The following is a 21,802-nucleotide window of genomic DNA, read 5'->3' as shown; positions in this document are numbered from 1 at the left end:
ATGATGAATGAAAAGATAGTAATTAACACCACTAGTGGCTGCCCACAAGGAGGAGTTCTGTGCCCTCTATTGTGGAATCTAGTGGTGAACAAACTTATTGGGGAACTAAATTCCAGACAACGCTTTTGCCAGGGATATGCAGATGACCTTGTCATAGTAAACTTGGCAAATTTACTGACACAGTTAGAAATATGGCACAAGGAGGATTGGACATTGTGCAAAATTGGTGCATCAAACAGGATCTGAAGGTTAATCGTAAGAAGACTGATGTGGTGTCGTTCACGAAGAGACATGCCCAACACTCAAGTTGGAATCTAAAGCTCTTTGATGAAACTCTACCTGTAAAGGTGATAGTGAAATATCTAGGGGTAACCTTAGACAGGAAACTAACATGGACTCAAGGCAAAAATTGGGGCCTAAGCCTCAGGGGTATGCACTGGATACACACTGCAGTGGTTAGACCTAGGATTTCCTACAGGGCCGTAGTGTGGTGGAAGAAGGTAGAACAGCGGTTTGCAGCTAAGGAGCTTGCTAAGGTGCAGAGACTGGCCTGCTGAGCCATAACAGGTGGAATTAGCAGTACACCAATTGCTGGAATGGAAGCCATGATGAACATGCCTCTACTACACCTTTTGGTCAAGATGGACACAGCAGCTGGGGCATACAGACTTAAAACTGGCAAAAATTGGGTCTCATTCAGGTATCCAGAATCACACACTAACATAGTGAGTGGGGAAAATATAGGAGTGGCTGGGGAAATGCCTGTGACTATATAACAACTCCTAAGTGCTTCAACAGGCCTTACAATATAATAATTCGAAGCAGGGAACAGTGGGAAAAAGCAGTTCAATACCATATGGGGGACATCGTTTAGTTCACCGTTGGGTTGACGTCAGACAAAGGAGTTGGTGCAGGGGTGTACGGGGTTCAGCCAAGACTGGAGGGCATCATCTCTCTAGGAAAACTGGTCTCTGTATTCCAAGCTGAAATTACTGCAATCAGGGCTAGAGTGGAGGAGAATATGCATAGGTGCTACAATGTCCATAGCATCTACATCTATTCAGACAGCCAGGCAGCCCTGAAATCATTGGCAGCTCCTGCAAGAAGATCTAAGATTGTTGAAGAATGCCACAGGACTCTGGTGGAGCTAGGGGGAAGCAATAGGGTAAACCTAGTTTGGGTCCCTGGCCACCCAGGGATCTGTGGCAATGCACAAGCTGACAGATTGGCTAGGATAGGGGCAATGACTCCATTTATTGGACCGGAACCTGTCCTGATGATCACCAAGGCTATGATCAAACTAGAACTACAGAACTGGCTTAGGAAACAGCACGTAGAATATTGGACCAAGGTCCATAAATAGAAACATGGTAAGGTAATGATACTCAAGCCATGTTTTAAAAGAAGCTCTGTAATCCTGGGATTGAACAGGAAAGAGATCAAACTCATGACTGGACTGATGACAGGCCATGGGAATTTCAAAAAACACCTACACACAGTGGGTATAATCGAAGAGGACCCTAAATGTAGGATCTGTGATGAGGGTGAAGAAACTGCCTCACACCTAATCTTCGAATGCATGGCACTAGAGAGCAAAAGATACAGAATCTTCGGGACAACTAGACCTGAAGAAATTGTGTCTAATAAAAAATTGGTAAAGGAACTCCTTGCACTATTTAAGGGCATTGGTCAACTTTACTAGATATACAAGGAATGATACTGCACAATAATCTCAGTTTTGGCATGGGCAGTGGTGGGTTAGACCTAAACTGTTTTAACTTCCCTGTTAAAATCAAATCAAATCAAAATCAACGTGATGGGAGTGGTGACTGGGCGCGGGGAAGGAGGAGGTTGGAACGGGGAGGGGAAGGGATAGATGGTAGGGGTGGCAGACAGTGAAGTGCTGCAGGTTACAAGGAGGGCAGGGAAGAGGTGGGGAGGGGGTGGGGGATAGTTGAAGAGGAGAGAAGTAAAAATATTGTGTGTGATGGTGGAAAGATGGCCGTGTAGCACTGTTACATTCCATCCCAGATTTTCCATTGTTTGGTTTGTTAAAATTATAGCTTACTTAGTAACCATTGTGTTTGTCTATTATGCATGATGGGTTCAGTTCTTGACAAATAAAGATCTTCTGCATAATGAACTTTTAACCTTAATTATTTTTCTTCATGTCATGTTTCAGTTTAATTTCAGAGTTTGGTTTCCAGTCTTTAACATCACAATTTCTTGACAGGATCTTTAGAAGATCTCACTTCAAAACAGACATCTTCTAACTACTTGTACCATTACTCAACTTTCACTGCTTGTTATGCTCAAATCAACTACATCCAAAGAGTCTTATACAGTTTACTATTTCTTGTTAAATATTTTCAGAATAAATAACATACATGTGAATAATGACAGTAGCTTCAAATTATAATTACAGTTTTAAATTAATTTGGCATTAAATCTTGTGTTGTTATTACATAGCAGTTGTATTTATGAGAAAATGAGGTTATTAGACAGACAGTAAAAATTATTTCTGTTGGATTGAGTTATAAATGTAATGTTAGTATTGTTGTACTCTATGATAGGAGAGAGAGATAAGAACACTGACCAGTTTCATTACACCATGAACAAGTGTTTTTACTGGAGAGAATGGAAGAGAGGACAAGAAAATTAGCATAGCCTGCCAACATTATGGACATTGCGTTATTGTTTTTTTGGCACCGACAATTGCTTTACAACATTGTCTCCAAACTGTTCCTCTACTGTACACAGTAAATAATTTTGTAAATTGTGTTCCTATTCTTCCACATTTAGTATTTTCTTAAGCACAATTTCCATGAGAAACACCCCCATACTGTAACACCACCTCCTCCATATTTCACTGTTGCCACTACATGCCATAGCAGCTAACATTCTCCAGGCATTTGCCAAACCCAGACCCTTCCAATGAATTTCTACAGAGCATTGCATGATTCATCACAGCAAATCACTCATTTTCAGTCATCTACTGTTGAGTGGCATCACTCTTTACATCACATAAGCATCGCTTAGCATTGACTACAGAAATGTATGGCTTATGAGCAGCTACTCGACCTTCATTCCCCATTCTTTTTAACTTCCTGTGCACAGTCATTGTGCTATCTGGATGGCTGACTGCAAGGGTGTCCAAATGATAGGGGGGGGTGGGGAAGTGGGGGGCGAGGCTGCAATATTTGGGAGAATGTAGTACTTTCAGTATTTTGGAAGTTGAATGGTGACTCCCAATACTCACAAAAAAGATACAGTTCTGACCCTGTTAAAAACTTGCATAGAACCAACTTTTAAAACATTTTCTTGAATGAAAACTGCTTGACTACATTATATTTTTTCCTTTGCCGGAGAACTATGGGGGGAGGGGGGTTGTAGCACCTCCCTTGGCCCCTGGGTATGGTGGGCGTCCTTGACTGGTAGCACTTGGGAAATCACGGGTGATTCCTTCCACTATGTAAGAACTCAGGGCAAAAAAATTAGCCACACTCAGCAGGCATCATGCAAATACCATGTGACACTGGTAAAGTAGTCAAGAGGAAACTCCACAAGGTTGGTTATGCTTCTTCTTCCTTTTTTTTCTTTCAGGGGAGGTGGGGGGGTTTGTGATCATTTTTGAATTCATTATAAAACTGAAACTGAGCTAAAAGTTTCTCTTCTACAGTGAACTGGACAGATTATTTAAATGTGATATTGCAGTACCACGATACAGCGGAGTGAATCAGGCATATATAGTGTTTGCACTGATGAAGAATAAACATTGATATGGAGTCAGGCTAATGCTTATTTAATACACCAATAAGTACTCAAATACTTCATTATTTGAACTTTACACAATATTAAAATAATTATTATTACAATCATAGAATATATAACAGTGAATTTTTCACAGCGACAGCAATAAACAAAAAGTTGTCAAGACATTCAACAATGAGGGCAAACAGTAAAAACAATTGTTCCACAATATTTAGCCATCAATGTTAAATACAAAGAAAATTTTCTGGAAATTAAATTTGAGGTTTGAAGAATAAAAAACTGAAAATCAGAGCACTTTGTGTGCACTTTCTGTGGGAGATGCCTGTGGCTCATTTTCTGGGAAGAGCAGCTCAAGACAGCAATGACAGAGAGTGCAGCGAGTGTGCTACAGCTGTCTAGCAGTGATTGGCACAAAGTGTTCACAGTCAGCAGTGCCACACATCAAAGGGAACCACAGATTGGGCTTCCACTGATGATCAAGCACACAGTCTCTACAGACATGACCTACATGACCTTTACATGGGATTTTCTTCATTAAAACTCAATGAGATCAGTTTAAATAACATACCATTTATAGTGCAGTAGATATTTTATTTTTATTTACACAGTGATCTTTTTAGGTAAACTCCAATTTATACAGTTAACTTGTTAAATGATTTTCAATTTAATTGGTTTACGAAAGATTTAGATCAAAGAAATATACATCCTTTGCTATTAGTACCTTCCTAATTATTGTCAATACTATTTGCACATTTTTTAATTATTATTTGTGAAGACATTGATTACCATGGCACTCACTAAGGGAAAAGAGTTAACAGAAGCAATTATGCAGCTGTTGACATACCTGGCAACAGAAATGAAGGCACTGACACATCTGTCAAGAGAAATGAATGAAAACATATCTCAAATAGAGAACATATTTTTCCAAAATGAATGAAAGATTTTCTCAAATGGACAGTACACTGCTAGATTTGCATCCTTAATTAAATGAAAGAGTGTACATACTACAAAAGAGAAACTGATATTGAATTTTGAAATATGTACAATATTTAGATGATCTTCTACAGCTGGTGAAAGAAAAGTTAGAAAATGAAGTTGAGCACTTACATATCATTAAATCAGTATAGGATATTTTGGTGAATAAAGTGTAAATATTAGAAAATTAATTAATAGAAACAAAAGGTAATTTAGAACAAGTCATGAATAAAAATGACAAAGCACTTACAGGATAAGGAATGAAATGGAACCACCGTTGGGAAAATTAGAAGCTAGTAGAGATGTTCTGGTAGTGAGAGAAGTGATCAAAATAGAGATCTGATATGGGGTACATTCTTATATTCTGTTATTAATGTGCAAGCTGAGATAGGAACATCATTACATAACAACGGAGACAAAAGCTCTGCTACACAGTAGTCATATATAAATAATTACTTAAACTTTGAACATGTCAGACATGAAATAAGCTAACACTCAGCTGATCTATATTTTGGTCGCAAACAGTGTGTGTTGCAAATGAAAACTGAAAAGCACCATTTTAAGAACTTGTTTAGTATAGTGAAGAAAATACTGGGAACATACAGCGCATGTTAGAAAGTGAAAGTAATTTCTTTAGGTACATACAACAGTTTATATCAAATAACACAAGATTTTTTAGAAACTTGTGGCTGTGAACATCTCTGGTTCACTGCCTCATTACTACATCATTTTTGTAGTATACACAAAAATACCAACAACAAATATTAGAGAATGTAACACAGAAATACCAACAACAAATATAACAAAACATGACATAGAAATACCAACAACTAATATGTGACTAATATATGACACAAATATTAACGAATGTTTAAGAATGGAGAGAAAAAGAGTGGAAGAAAAGATCGACCACAGTTTCAAAATTTTGGGTACTGTAATATCTTCATGATCATCAAACAATGGTTTGGCACTGGAGGGGAGGGGGGTGGGGGTGGAGGGGTGGGGGGGTAGCAAACATTCAGTGCTGTAATGATTTAAGAGAATATTTTTGAGGACATCTCACAGGTAACTACATTTGTTTTATCTATATAAACTGTAATGGGCTGTTAGAAGATGAAATGGAATATGAAATTATAGTGTGAAAAGCAGGAAAGCTGTCTAGCAGAAAATGAAGATATGTATACAATATTACACACTGAAGCACCAAAGAAACTGGTATAGGCATGCATATTCAAAGACAGAGATATGTAAACAGGTAGAATAGGCTGCTGCAGACAACAACGCCTAAGAGAAGAAGTGTTTGGTGCAGTTGTTAGATCGGTTACTGCTGCTACAATGACCGGTTATCAAGATTTAAGTGAGTCTGAATGTGGTGTTAAAGTCAGCACACAAGCGATGGGATACAGCATCTCCGAGATAGTGATGAAGTGGGGATTTTTCCCATATGACCATTTCACGAGTGTACTGTGAATATCAGGAATCTGGTAAAACATCAAATCTCTGACATTGTTGTGGCCAGAAAAAGATCCTCCAAAAAATGGGACCAACAATGAATGAAGAGAATGATTCAGAGTGACAGAAGTGCAACCCTTCCGCAAATTGCTGCAGATTTCAATGTGGGCCATCAACAAGTGTCAGTGTGTGAACCATTCAACGAAACATCATTGATATGGGCTTTCGGAGCCAAAGGCCCACTCGTGTACCCTTGGTGACTGCATGATACAAATCTTTATGCCTCGCCTGGGCCCATCAACACCAACATTGGACTGTTGGTGATTGGAAACATGTTGCCTGATCAGATGAGTCACGTTTCAGATTGTATCGAGTGGATGTACATGTACGGGTATGGAGACAACCTCATGAATTCGTAGACCCTGCATGTCAGCAGGGGACTGTTCAAGCTGGTGGAGGCTCTATAATGATGTGGGGCATGTGCAGTTGGAGTTATAGGGGAGCCCTGATATGTCTAGATACAGCTGTGAAGGTGACATGTACGTAAGCATTCTGTCTGATCACATGCATCCATTCATGTCCATTGTGCATTGCGATGGACTTGGGCAATTCCAGCGGGACAATGTGACACCCCACACATCCAGAATTGCTTCAGAGTGGCCCCAGGAACACTCTTCTGAGTTTAAACAGTTCCACTGGCCACCAAACTCCCCAGAGATGAACATCATTGAGCAATTCTGGGGTGCCTTGCAACATGCTGTTCAGAAGAGATCTTAGCTCATCGTACTCTTACCAATTTATGAACAGCCCTGCAGGATTAATGGTGTCAATTCCCTCCAGCATTACTTCAGACATTAGTTGAGTCCATGCCCCATTGTGTTGCGGCACTTCTGCTTGATTGCAGGGACCCTACATGATATTAGGCAGGTTTACCTTTTTTTTTTTTTTTTTTTTTTTTTTTTTTTTTTTTTTCCCCCTTTAGTGTATGTATCAGTATTAATATAGAGGTTGTGGCCTGACAGTCCTTCACACCATTGCTAAGAGCCACATCACTTCCAGTGTATTATGATAGATTATGTTGTGTGATGACTCATCAAAAATTGCAGCATTATTTAATATTGTGGTCTTTGAATAATTTTCGTTTACCCTTTTTAAGGAATGGGCATCTATAGTTACGTATACCAAAGTAGTGCGAAGAAGTTGAGGTTCATGGAAAATAATAACCGTGGTCTTAGTACCCTTTGTCCTCTATGCAAGGAACTACATTTTCTTTCCTTTTTACAGATAAGTACCAGTTTATGGTAATAATTACTATGGTCTTAGTATCCATTGTCCTCTGTGCAGAGAGGCATTTTTTCTAATTTTGTAGTCGGAATTTAGCTTATAAAAGGGAGTCCAACAGAAATGGTAATGCTACTGCTGGAGAAGCTGGAGGAAAGATGACATCCTCCCGGAGTTTTCTGCTATGGGAGACACGCTCTAAATTAATGATTGTGTCAATCCCCTGAGAAATTTCTAAATTAAGATTATGGGTATATAATTTTATTTATTTTTATAGTGGAATTTTGTAAGTGTGATTTATTAAACGGTGACATTTGATATGGGATTGTACTGTTTTTAACAAAGTGGTAACATTAAAATGGTAAAGCTTTTGCACAAATGGAATTTATACTGTTTGAATTATCTGAATGATAATATGGCTGGACTGTATAATTTTCTAAGAGTGGTCATCTTAACTGTAGTATAAGTAGTCAAGCTTATTTTCATTGCTGCCATGCTCAATGATTTGAAGAGTAGGTTGAATGTGTCACTAGAGTTATTCAATCCAGTTTCTAGTCTGGTTCATATATCCAGACAGTGACCAGTCAATATAGCTTGTTTAATTGGTATCACACCAGACATTACATAAATTTTATCTAAATAAGAAATCATATTAACGCTTACTTTAAAATACACACATCAAAAAAAGTTTTGCTTCACCTCAGGTCCGAGGGTTCCCGCAACTGTACAGAAAATTGGAATAGAGATCAACATAAACATCATTTCTGCCCTTTTTATTGCTCATGAAAACCACACATTGCATGTTGTACTACCATACAGTGAGATCTTCAGAGGTGGTGGTCCAGATTGTTGTACACACCAGTACCTCTAATACCCAGTAGCACGTCCTCTTGCATTGATGCGTGCCTGTATTCGTCGTGGCATACTATCCACCAGTTCATCAGGGCGCTGTTGGTCCAGATTGTCCCACTCCTTAATGGCGATACGATGAAGATCCCTCAGATAGGGGGGCGGGTCACCTCATCCATGAACAGCCCTTTTCAATTAATCCCAGGCATGTTCGATACGATTCATGTCTGGAGAATATGCTGGCCACTCTAGTCGAGCGATGTCATTATCCTGAAGGAAGTCATTCACAATATGTGTATGATGGGGGTACAAATTGTCTTCCATGAAGGCGAATGCCTCGCCAATATGCTGCTGATATGGTTTCACTATTGGTCGGAGTATGGGTTCACGTATGGTACAACTGTTACAGCACCTTCCACGACCACCAGCAGCGTACATCAGCCCCACATAATGCCATCCCAAAACAGCAGGGAACCTCCACCTTGCTGCACTCACTGGACAGTGTGTCTAAGGTTTTTGCCTGACCGAATTGCCTCCAAACACGTCTCCGACGAATTGTCTGGTTCAAGGCATGTGTGACACTTATCGATGAAGAAAACTTATTGCCAATCCTGAGCAGTCAATTCAGCATGTTGTCGGACCCATCAGTACCATGCTGCATGGTGTCATGGTTGCAAAGATGGACCTCACCATGGACATCAAGAGTGAAGTTGCGCACATGCAGCCTATTGCACACAGTTTGAATTGTAACACGGCGTGCTGTGGTTGCACAAAAAGCATTATTCAACATGGTGGTGTTGCTGTCAGCGTTAGTCTGAGCCGCAATCTGTTGGTAGCAGTCATCCTCTGCAGTAGTAACCCTTGGGCGGCCAAGGGAAGCATATCATCGACAGTTCCTGTGTCTCTGTATCTCCTCCATGCCTGAACAACATAGTTTTGGTTCACTCTGAGACACGCCTGGCCGCTTCCCTTGTAGAGAGCCCTTCCTTTCACAAAGTAACAACACGGACTCAATCAATCTGCAGTATCGACCATCTAGGCATGGCTGAACTACAGACAACACGAGCCGTGTACCTCCTTTCTGGTGGAATGACTGGAAAAGATCGGCTGTTGGACCCCTTCTGTCCAAAAGGTGCTGCTCATGCAAGGTTTTTTACATCTTCGGGCAGGTTTAGCGACATCTCTGAACAGTCAAAGGGACTGTGTCTATGATACAATATCCACAGTCAACATCTGTCTTCAGGAATTCTGGGAACCAGGGTGATGCAAAACATTTTTTGATGTTTGTATATTGGGTGCACCAATATCGAGCAAATATTTTTGTGTAAAAGAAGTAAATTACCTAAATATCCTATGGTACTGTCACTGGGAGGTCATTAGAACCTTTGTTGTAATAAGTGGAAGATGGTGGGATGGTCACTGGAAAGTTAGGAGACCCTTGTTATAATAAGTGGAAGACTGTAATCAGCCAGAAGTGATGGGCCTGTTTGGTCGCATATGGTAAACTTCAGCATTAGCAGAAAAAAATGATATTAAAATTAATACTGTCTTTTCACTTTGAAAGAAAAATGAGGATAATAATAATAACAACAATAATAAAGGGTAATGATACAAAAAATAAGTATCTGCTTACCTGATATAAGTCGTAAATCACTACTTTCGAGATTAAATCAAGAATGATAAAAATTTTTTGAGCAGTTTAATATTTAATTAAGGAGATGAAAAAATAAACATGATTACTACTCAAGTATTTGTTGCACATCATAACTGAACAGAATGATTCTTCTCATGATAAAAAAAAAAAAAAATAATTTAAATGGTCAAATTTTTTGTGAAATGATTTGTCTAAAAGTAAGAACTAAATAATTACAGAAACATTTGATATGTTTCTCATTCATTCTTAGAAACATGTACAGAAATTCAAATACCGCAACAAAAATGTGCTTGACTTTGCTTGACAAAAGCAAGTACACTCTAAGACAAAAAAAAATTATGCATCGTAAAGGAATTATCCAAACTGGACAGAAGTCAGAAGATGTGATGTACATATGATTAAAACTTCAGAAAAATTGGATGATTTATTCATGAGTTTGAGCTTCATAAATCGAGCAAGTCAGTGAAGTGTTGGTTCACCTCTGGTCCTTATGCAAGCAGTTATTTGGCTCGGCATTGATTGGTGGTGTTGCTGGCTGTCCTCCTGAGAGATGCTGTGCTAAGTGGTGTGTTAAGATTATCAGCAGCACCCTTACAGCATAGTGGTGCATCAACACTATTCAAGCATCGTTTTGTTGCCCTTCGTATCAAGCCATCCTGGGCTTACATTTCAGCAAAATAATGGCCACCCACACACAGCAAGAGCTTCTACTGCTTGTCTTCGTGCTTGCCAAACCCTACCAGGGGCAGCAACATCACTGAACCCCTCCTTAATTGAGAATATTTGTAGCATTATGAGCAAGGCCTTCCAACCAGCTTGTGATTTTGACGATTTAATCCACCAATTGGACAGAATTTGGCACAATATTCCTCAGGAGTACATCCAACAACTCTATCAGTACCAAGCTAAATAATTGCTTGCGTAAGGGCCAGACGTGGACAAAGACGTTATTGACTTGCTCAATTTGTGAAGCTATTCCTCTTGAATAAATGATCCAATTTTTCTGAAATTGTAATCATTTGCTTGTCTAAACAAGTACATCACATCTACTGATTTCCACACAATTTGGATAATTTCCTCATGATTTGTCCTTTTTTTATCTTATAATGTATTTAATGTCATAAACAGTCAGTTGGAATACTCACATGTTAATTACATAGAAAGAGCACTGAGGAGACTCTGCAGTTTGATTGGAATTGCTATCTGATTTACAGTTCCAATTTAATAGATTTTTTAAATTAATTTTTGTATCAGGAACAGTGAGTGCGCAAGAACAATAATATCAACAGCACTTGTAAGGAAGGCATTAGTTCTTGTGCCACATACATTCCCTTTCCTGGTATTTGAATAATTTGAGAATGAAAAATTGGAATTTTTTTACACCTTGAGACACAGCTGAGAGAATTATATCAAGATCACAGACTGAAGATTGCATGGTCTACATGATCCACCTGGTTGTACTTTAGAACTCTTTAAATTTCTCTGATTATGAGTTAAAAATTGATCTTTAAATTCTCAATAGGCACTTAATATGATGTACGTGATTGCAAGCATCACTCAGGGGCACATCGAATGTTGCTCTAATCTATTTTATTTCTTACTTTAGCCAAATCATTTTACAAAACATTGACACTTTTTTTATAATTATTTTTTTTATTTTCATGTTTTGCTCAGAAAGCATGAAGAATAATATATTTAAATACCAACCAGTACTGGTATTTTATTATTATTAAGGGTACATAGATCAAAAGCAAGCAAATGAGGTGTCAGTTGTCAATTTAAATGTCTATGTTTAACTTAGAATTTTAATCACCCAGATTATTTTCAAGCAATTAAATTGTTTCCAGTATGACTTTTCACTTTGCAGCAGAATATGCATGCATTTTAAACTTCCTAGCAGATTAAAACTGTGTGACAGCCCAGGACTCAAACCTAGGACCTTTGCCTTTCATGGACAGGTGCTCCACTGACTGAGCACCCCAAGCATGATTCATAACCCACCTTCACAGCTTTACTTCTGCTAGTGCCTCACCTCATACCTTTCAAACTTCACAGAAGTTCTCCTGAATATAATGCTGGACCAGCACTCCTGTAAGAAAGAATATTGCAGAGACATAGCTCAGTGACAGCCTGGAGCATAGCTTAGCGACAGCCTGGAGGACTGTTTCCAAAATGAATTTTCTGCAGCAGAGTGTGAACTGATTTGAAATTTTCTGGCAGTTTAAGACTGTGTGCCAGAGCAGGACTTGAATCTGAGGCCTTCGGCTTTCCTGCGTAAATGCTCTGCTGACTGAGCTATCTAAGCACAACCCATGACCCGCCCTCACAGTTTTACTTCCACCATTACCTCACCCCCTACCTCCAAACATATATCTATTCTTCCAGGAGTGCTAGTCCCACACAGTATGCTGGAAAACTTCTGTGAAGTTTGGAAGATAGAAGATGAAGTTCTGGTGGAAACAGAGCTGTGAGGGTAAATTATGATTTGTGCTTGGTCCGATCAGTTAGTAGAGCACTTGCTCAGGAAAAGCAAAGGTCTCAGGTTGAAGGCCCGGTCTGACTACTCCAACTGCTGTGACTGCACTTCTAGCAATAACTGGTTAATTTCTCTCTTCATTTTGAAGTTACTTACATGCATTAGGTATGAGCAGTATCTGCACTATGTTTCATACAAATTTATTATTCCTATCATAATGTTTGATCTACTGATTGCAATAATATACATAGTTTTACTGAAAGTTGTGTGAATTAAAAGTTGCTGATAATTGAACTTATCATAATGATGTAGGGATAGATTTTGAGTGAACTAATCAGTCATATTAGACATACTGAACTTCACTAGTAGAAAGCTAAGAATCCAGACTTTACAACAACATGGTTAAATTTTCCTAAAACTAATTAACTTAGAGAAATTGCAATCAAAGTTTGCAGCCATCGAAAATTTCTGTTGCCAATTTAACCATTGTGCTTGTTAGATTCCAGCTTTCACTGTTATACTTTTGTTGCCTTAAATTTTCTGAACTGAATGACACCCTTTATCAATTAATTAAGAATGTCCATAAATTATTATAAGTGTAAATATGGTTGCCATACTTGTAATTAGGGAATTCACAGCATAGATACACTAAATAGTTCTGTTATCTTTTTTATTTCATTAACTGACCTATCTATTACTGTATGTTAACAAAATTATTGTGGAAACACATGGCTCAGCCAAATTTGTAAAATCTAATATAGCAGTTTTTCAAACCATTACATTTTTCCAAAATCACAATATATCTATACGTAAGTCTTTATAGGGCCAACTTCACCCCAAAATCTTCATCCTGCATTCCGCTACCACCAAGGTCATATCTCCCTGTCACTATGATTAATGTATTTGTGTAAATGTCATGTAATCTCGTACATTGTCTCTTAATAAAAGCTCTTCATAAAAAGTTAAGTTCACAGCTAAACATCGATCATGCAGTGTTTCATGGTCTCTACCAGCTAATAATGCGTCAATTGCTCAGTAACAACTATATCAATGTATGTTTATCATTACCAGCTGTTGTGCAACTTATTATGTCCACTAACTGTGTAATTTGGTACCAAACTGAGAATGTTCATTTTTCAATACAAAATTGTAAATCTGTTACTGTGATACTGTGTGAGGGGATTTCAAAAATGCATACCTTTAAACAACCATTTCACATGAAAACTGGAACTGGTCATCATGTTGTATATAATAAGAATAAATGTGAAAAAAGTCACCTCAATTAGCACCTTCGATATGTCACCCAAGACTCGCTCTGATGCTGGCTAGCTGCATTAGAGACTAGGGTATCATCTTGAAATTGTTAGAAGTAGTGTGATGTACATTAATGGAATATTTCCCATAACACCATTTTTACAGCAAGTTGACAAACTTTCTTCATTGAGACACTGATAGCAGGATAAAGGTTTTCAGAAAGCTTGGATTTCAATTAACCCTTGGTTTGGGTATGAAAATTTGGATCAAAATGTTCTCTCAAATCTCTGATTGAATTTTTCTTAATTACCTCATTTACTTTCAAGCAATTAAACCCTTTATTGAAAAACTAGACCTCATGTTGGACAATACGATATCCCATTTGTCCATTTCTGACTGTTCTTTTGGCTGTGAAAAATACATTTGTTTTTTTGCAAACCTATACCTCATGCTGATCAATTTCATATGCCATTTGTCCATTTTTCACTCTTCATTTGCCTATGAAAATTCGGTCAAACACCCACTGCATAATTTATAGGAGGCTTTATTTTCTCTCCACTCAAACATTTGACCAATTACATGGATAGGAAAATAGAAACATGTTTACTCATTTATATAGGTGGCATGTGCGAGAGTACAGAATGTGGCTGAATTAAGTTTGCAGTTTTCTTTATGAAACTTTATGGTAATTTTATTATAATTTTAATAATAATTAAATGAGAAAAGACTAGCACAGAAAGTTGTTATTTATGCATATGCTATGTTAACATATTTGTTTTCTGTTTTTATTATTTGTTTGAGGTACACTACAGGTGGTGTGTGGTGGCTGGAGTTTGTAAGCAAAAAACCCTACATCACAATGGGTGCTCGCATGGAGCTGCCAATGCTGTATAGAGTGTCAAGGAGGACCTCAGTGTACCCTTTGCTATGAAAAACCATGGAGAAACCAGTTAACGATAACAAATGTGTCCAATAGGAATTGATGCAAAATTTTAGTTTCAGTGTGAGCTTAGTCGCTGCTCAACATTTGTAATCATATTTGTATGTGTAATAAAAGTTTATAATTATTTGAAAAATGTGGAAATTACTCAACTCAAATAGTAACAGAAATTTATTTATTACAATCAAAGGATAAATGTATCCAGAATTGGTGTCCACTTTTATCACTCAAAACAGCAGATGAGTGCTTTTGTATTGTGAGCACTGAAGAAGAAAGCACACAACATCCCTTAATGGTTCTCTGAAAGACTGACAAATACTGGAACACAAGAATGAGCACTTGCGAATATGAACCAAATATGACCCAATGCTATTTGCTCACACTTGCTTAATGTTTACCCCATAGAGACCACTAGGAGCACTTGCGAATGTGAACCAAATATGACCCAATGCTACTTGCTCACACTTGCTTAAAGTTTACCCCATAGAGAACGCTAGTTGGTTGATGGACATTCCCTTATGGTAGCCTTGGTTTAAATGAGGCCTTATTGATACACTAGAATATCTTGACCTAACTCTTAACCCCAAAGCAACTTGGTGTTCCTTGTTTGGTAACTATCCATCAAAACCCCTACTACAGACTAAAATTACTAAAACTATTAACAGTTTGTTCATGGGAATTACACCCTTGCATCATCTTCCACTTCTACAAAAACCTTATTCTACTGATTCTTATTTCTGCCAACATAGACTGCATTGCAGACCCGTAAAATATTACCAGTCTTTGCCAGTCCTAGGAAAATGCTTTCCAAGTTTTCCCCATGGTGAAACCCTTCTAATGTATACACTTCCATGAGACACCCTTTCACTATTCAATTGTAGAACATCATATTTTAAAGAAATATTAATTTTTATAATTATAAGTACAGTACAAACAACTATTGTGAGAAATCTACTAACAAAGTTTCAAATACTGCCTTTAAATGATGATTCTAGGAATATAGTACACCCTCCTCAGTATTGCTCGCATAGGGATCATCAGGACAAGATTAGAGGTACAACTGTTCACAGCTCAAAACAAATGTTTGCAGGTTAAATTACTGTTTACGGGTTCAAAACTTTTCAGTACTATTATGAATTCAGTGACTCAGGTGGGCTTGACAAGCTTAACAAATCTGTTTAATACTACTTTATATTTAGGGCAAATTCACACATAATGCCTCATCTAACTTTCTTAAATTTTCACATTTAACTGTTTTTATATTAGTCATAACAGAAAAAGCACGTTCACCTGAATGTGTTGTACAATACTGCAGAAAAATGATGAGTGCTCATTTACTCAGGTGAGTTAATGCATAGAAATTCAGAAATTGCTTGTACACAAGTTTTAACGTGCAGTTTCTCTTGTCTGCCAGTTTCTCCTCTTCAACACGTCGAAGGTCACAAGTGCTAGAAAGTGTGAAAGGATTTCTTATCCATCATACTGGTTTATGTCTAGGGAAATATCCATCAAATCTCTCTCTCTCTCTCTCTCTCTCTCAGTTGCACACCTACTTCTACGTCCATACTCTGCAAACCACCACAGAGTTCATGGCAGAAGGTACGTCTCATTGTCCCATTTATTAAGGTTTCTTTTCATTTCATTCACATATGGAGTGCTGGAAGAATGATTGGCTGAATGCCTCCTGCATGCTGTAATTTTTCCTCATGATCCCTATGAGAGTGATACTTAGGGGGTTGTAGTGTATTCCCAGAGTCATAACTTATAGCCGGTTCTTGAAACTTTGTTAGATTTCTTGGGAAAGTTTGTGTCTATTTTCAAGACTCTGCCAGTTCATTTTCTTCAGCATCACTGTAACACTCTCCCACAGGTCAAACAACTCTATAACCATTTGTGCTGCCTTCCTCTGTATACGTTCAGTATCCTCTTTTAGCCCTATTTTGTATGGGTCCCACGCACTTGAGCAGTACTCTCAAATTGGTCATACGAGTGATTCATACGCAATCTCCTTTGTATACTGATTGCACTTCACCAGTATTCTACCAATAAACCGAAGTCTACCACCTGTTTTACCCATCAATGAGCCTATGTGATCATTCCTTCTCATATTCCTACGAAGTGTTACATCCAGGTATTTGTACGAGTTGGCCAATTTCATCTGTAACTCACTGATATTATGGGATACCAAGTTTTTTTTCATTTTGTAAAGTGCACACTTTTACATTTCTGAACGTTTAAAGCAATTTGCCAATCTTTGCACCATTTTTAAATCTTATCGAGATATGACTGAATATTTATGCAGCTTCTTTGAGACTGTACTTCCTTATATTTAACCGCGTCACCTGCAAAAAGCGTGACATGAACAGCAAGGATCCCAACACACTTCCCTGAGGCACACTCGAAATTACTTCTACATCTGAAGATGACACACTATCCAAAATAACTTGATGTGTTCTCCCTACCAAAAAGCATTCAGTCTAGTCACAAATTTCACATTATAACCCATATGATTCAACTTTTGACAATAAGCGTAGGTGTGGCACTGAGTCAAATCTTGGAAATCAAGAAATAGTGCAACTACCTGGTTGCCTTGATCCAATGCTTCCAGTATGAACCGTGAAAAATGTGCAAGTTGGGTTTCACATGATCAATGTTTTCAGAATGTTAGTTGGCACCGAGGAGGTCATTCCATTCGAGAAACCTCATTATGTTTTAGCTCGGAATATGTTCTAACATTCTACAACAAATCAGTGTCAAATATATGGTCATGAGTCAATGACTGTATTTGTTGCTGACTATACATTTAGATGTCCATGGAAATATTTCAAAATTGTGTTTTTTCATTTTTCTCAAGCATATCTCAGCTTCATCTTTTAAGGATGCAATTTTATCTGTGGTGGTAAGAAGAATTAAATCCTTTTCTTGTAGATTAGTACTTGTCTTATTGAGTATTTCAAATAAATCAGAAATGAAAGCTAGCACTGGGCTACACAATTCACCTTTTAATGCATAAACAAACTCAGTTTTGTTTTCTTGCTCAAATAACTGCAGCACTGCATCCATAACTTCATACACATGACTAAGTATTCTCCCTCTGGACAGCCAATAGACTTGTGTATGGAGGAAGTGATTATAATTGCGTATTTCTAGCTCACCACAGATTTGAGTGAAAAGGCCTGCCTTTGATGTCATTTATCGTTTTAACAGTCTTGTCCAAAACAGATTTCAAACCCTTTTGAATGGTTTTTGCTTGGGGGCACTTCCATATGTAAAAAGCAGTGTGTAATAACAAAGTTTTCACTTCGTTGTTTGGCTGGTGTGAAGAATCCTTTTACGGAACCTGTAACTGATGGGGTGCCATCTGTGCATATGCTGATAGAATTCTTCCACGACAAATTCAATGTCCCCATGTAGCACTTATTACTGAAAAAATGTCTTTGCTTTTGGTAGTTAAGGGAATTTCCTAGCAGCAGAGACATTGTTCTACTATGTCAATGAAATGAATAAAATAAACAAGCTGAGCTAGGCCCCTTACATTTGTAGATTCATCCACCTGAATTGCAAACATTAAATTTGTTTCAGTGACTTAGAGTTTTAACTGAATGTTCAGTGTTTCTAGACATATCCTGGATATGTCTTCCGACTGTCTTATCAGCTAATGGAATTTGTTTAACATGTTCATACTCAGGGCCAAACATTGTTTTGGCTTTGGCACTGCAACTACAAGAAGTAACATGAGTTTGCATTAATCTCAGCTACAAGATAACTAGCTTCTTGAGATTTATCACATGGCTTACATTTTTTGGTAAACAAAGAACTCTGTGTCTTCTCTTAGAATTTCTTTGAAATAGTAAAAGCTTTTTCTTGTAAATGTCTGCACTTAGTTGAAATAAGGCACGGCAATTTATTCATTACCTTGCTTGCACTGGAGTGCTTTTCTTCACATATCACACGCAACTGGTATAGGATACCATTCATCTCCACACCATATGAACCTCATTTTTAAGAATTCATCATACGGCCTTAGCCTCACTTTCATGTTCTTGCTACAGCATGATGGTGTGGAACAAGCAGAGCATTTGAGATAAGGAACATTGCTCGACTGTTGCTCTGTTCTGATGTTTCACAAACTGGCAAAGATATCTTTCTGACAATAAATTCATCCATTTTTAAGGACTTCTGTAAATTACATCACGAATGTCACAAAAGAAACAAAGACAGAAAATGTACAATCTCACATTATTGCCGCACAAACAGATTGTTAAGACATGGACTGATAGTGTGTGCCAATGTACAGCAGCAGAAAAACATCTAGCGCCATATCTAATTGGAAGTTACATGCACAAAATAGTGGAATTCAACATACATGTCATTCATTTAATACATGATCTGATCAGTGGTTACACTGAACAAAGAGGATATTTTGCAGCACTTCATCATAAGTTTTTTTGTTTTAGATTCTGAATTTACCAGTCTCGCAACATCCTTGATGCTACTACTTGATACCTGCATTGTCAGGGTATCCAGTGTGGAAAGCTCTTTCCTAGAACATTGTGCTTTCCATATCAACTTATCTTTCCTATACACATTATTAGCTGATTAAATTGCCTCCTAAATACCTTTGTATATCCTATACTTGAAGATCAAAATCCACTGCCTCCACAAACCTCTCCTACCTTGGGCTGCTGCCCCTCCTTTCACCTCCACACCCTACCCCAAACTTCAACAGGCTCCCTCTTGCTAATATAAAATTCTGCTCTGGCATTTACTCAGCCCTTGCCCTTCTTAGCTCAAAGTTCCAATATCCCTCCAAACCTCATGGCCACCATAACATGACCTGCCTCTTCCTTGTTCCAGTGCCCACTTATCCATCATTTACCAGACAAACACTCACCCTCACGTCCCATGTGCTCGCAGATGTATTGATACTCATATCACGTAATAATTCTTGTCCAATCTGGGGTGATTCATACCTTCTACCTACCTGTACTTGGAATTAGCATCTGTGCACTTGCAAGAAGAAGCAACATCACCTATGGTATAGTACTCGTCAAAGCATCACTTTCTGTCCCATAAAAAGGAATCAGTTTTTATTTAATTCATGTCAATTCTTCATACCTATATATGATATTTGTTTTAACACTGCTTTTTTTTTTTTTAAATCAGCAATATGGCCTGTGTGGGATGAATGAGTGTGTGATGAAGAGAGAGTGGGAAAGGTACTACAAAAATTTGACCAATGATGTTCTTAATGTTGTACTAAAACTTGTATTAAAACTGGAACATCCCAACCCTCACTACCTGCTAGTACTTATGCATTTCAGACTGCACAAGCAGCCATCCTAATAAATACTAGTCCAACATCTGGAAAAAAGTGCATCTGCAACTATTTGATTGTACAGCTATTATCAGACCCCCCCCCCCCCCCCCCCCCCCCGATGTGTGGGGAGCAGAACAGTCTGTTGAACAAATTGTAGAGGAATGTTCTAATAGATGTTTTAGTTGAGGCTGGAATGGCATAATCAACGCCTCGCCAACAGTACTGGATTGGATACTCTCTTCTGGATATCAGTTTGTGATATAATTAATGACCGTAACTCTTGTACATTCCTTTTGTTATGTATAAATATTTCTTTTGTATTGTGTCAATATCGCTGTGAACTGCATGTGTATTTCCATATGATAAATAAATAAAAAATTCAGAAAAAGGCATGCCAGGTGAAGCAAAAGGATGCCTCCAACTGTAGAAATTAAAGCGGGAAGAGATTACAAGATATTCCGGGTACTATAGACTGAAAACATTTCAGGGACTGATAGTAAAATCACCAAGTCTGTGTTATCATCAAAAACGTACTCAATTGTATTAGTGACTAATCTGATTTTAGCCTTCATAAAGCATTTTTAATCATAGATTACTATTCATGTAACATTTACAATCATCCCATTTGTTATGAAGTACATGGGTACATTCCAGGAATCAACGCTTTAAATTGCAAGTTTTTGAAAGTAAATTGTCCAACACAGTAATGATAGATTTCAGATCTGGTTGTTGAATTGAAATTTTATGATGATGTGGCAATTGAACTCATTAGTGCAAAACCATGCAGATACTTTAAGTTACTGTTGACCTGGATGCAAATTGTGTGTAGGTACACAATGCATCAACAGGTGTCCGAAAATAATTCATTTATTATTGATGAACAATTCTGACGATATCTATGAAGTACTGAACAACTACCTGGCTGCTTCCATTTTATCAACAATTATTAAGTTATTGAGTTAAAAACCAACACTGTTTCACTGACACCCTTACAAATTATTTCAGCTCATGTGACGCTGGATATTTGGCTTTTAGGAATTCCAACAGATGTGTCCGGAAATAGCAATTAATGTCATTGTGGTGATGGGGTATTGGATTAGATTCCAATGAATGAAGAAACAGCTGTACTAATACCCAAATTGGACTGCACATGAAAAGATAATTTTTGGAAATTTGTGGTTAAGTTCCTATGGGACCAAACTACTGAGGTCCTTGGTCCCTAGGCTTACACACAACTTAATCCGACTTAAACTAACGTACACTAAGGACGACACACACACACACGCACACCCATGCCCCACGGAGGACTCAAACCTCTGATAGGGGCGGGGGGAGTCGCCTAAACCGCACCAAGGCACCTCAGGCTGCGCAGCTGCACATGAGAAGGAAACAGAATCTCAATATATGTAACACTCCAAGATGCACAGTTTGGCTGCTAGTTTCCTACATAATGCCAGCAATCTTTTGTTCCTCGAGATACACTTCACAATTATTACTTATCAATCCAGTATTTTCTATAAAGGTGTACTTTTCTATAAAGGTGTACTTGGTATACAAAATCATTGTAGCCATACCATCCTCCTCTTTCCTGCTGCCAGAACCATGTACCGCACTTTTATGGTCAAAACTGCTACAGTAGGTTGTTTCTTGCTCTTTTATGGCATACAAAAGGATCATGTTCCTCACTTGCCAGTAGGCCAAAAACATTACTACATAAGAGACTGGGCCTAGGTTCAGCTGTAGACCAAGCAATGATGGAATATTTGAAAGGAACATTATGGCTTGATGTCACACTCACAATTTGGTCAGCAGGGCACAAGCTCAGGTTGG

Source organism: Schistocerca americana, chromosome 8, assembly GCF_021461395.2.
Source record: "Schistocerca americana isolate TAMUIC-IGC-003095 chromosome 8, iqSchAmer2.1, whole genome shotgun sequence".
NCBI lineage: Eukaryota > Metazoa > Arthropoda > Insecta > Orthoptera > Acrididae > Schistocerca > Schistocerca americana.
The sequence above is the reverse complement of the archived record's forward strand: the minus strand, read 5'-3'. Positions refer to the sequence as shown.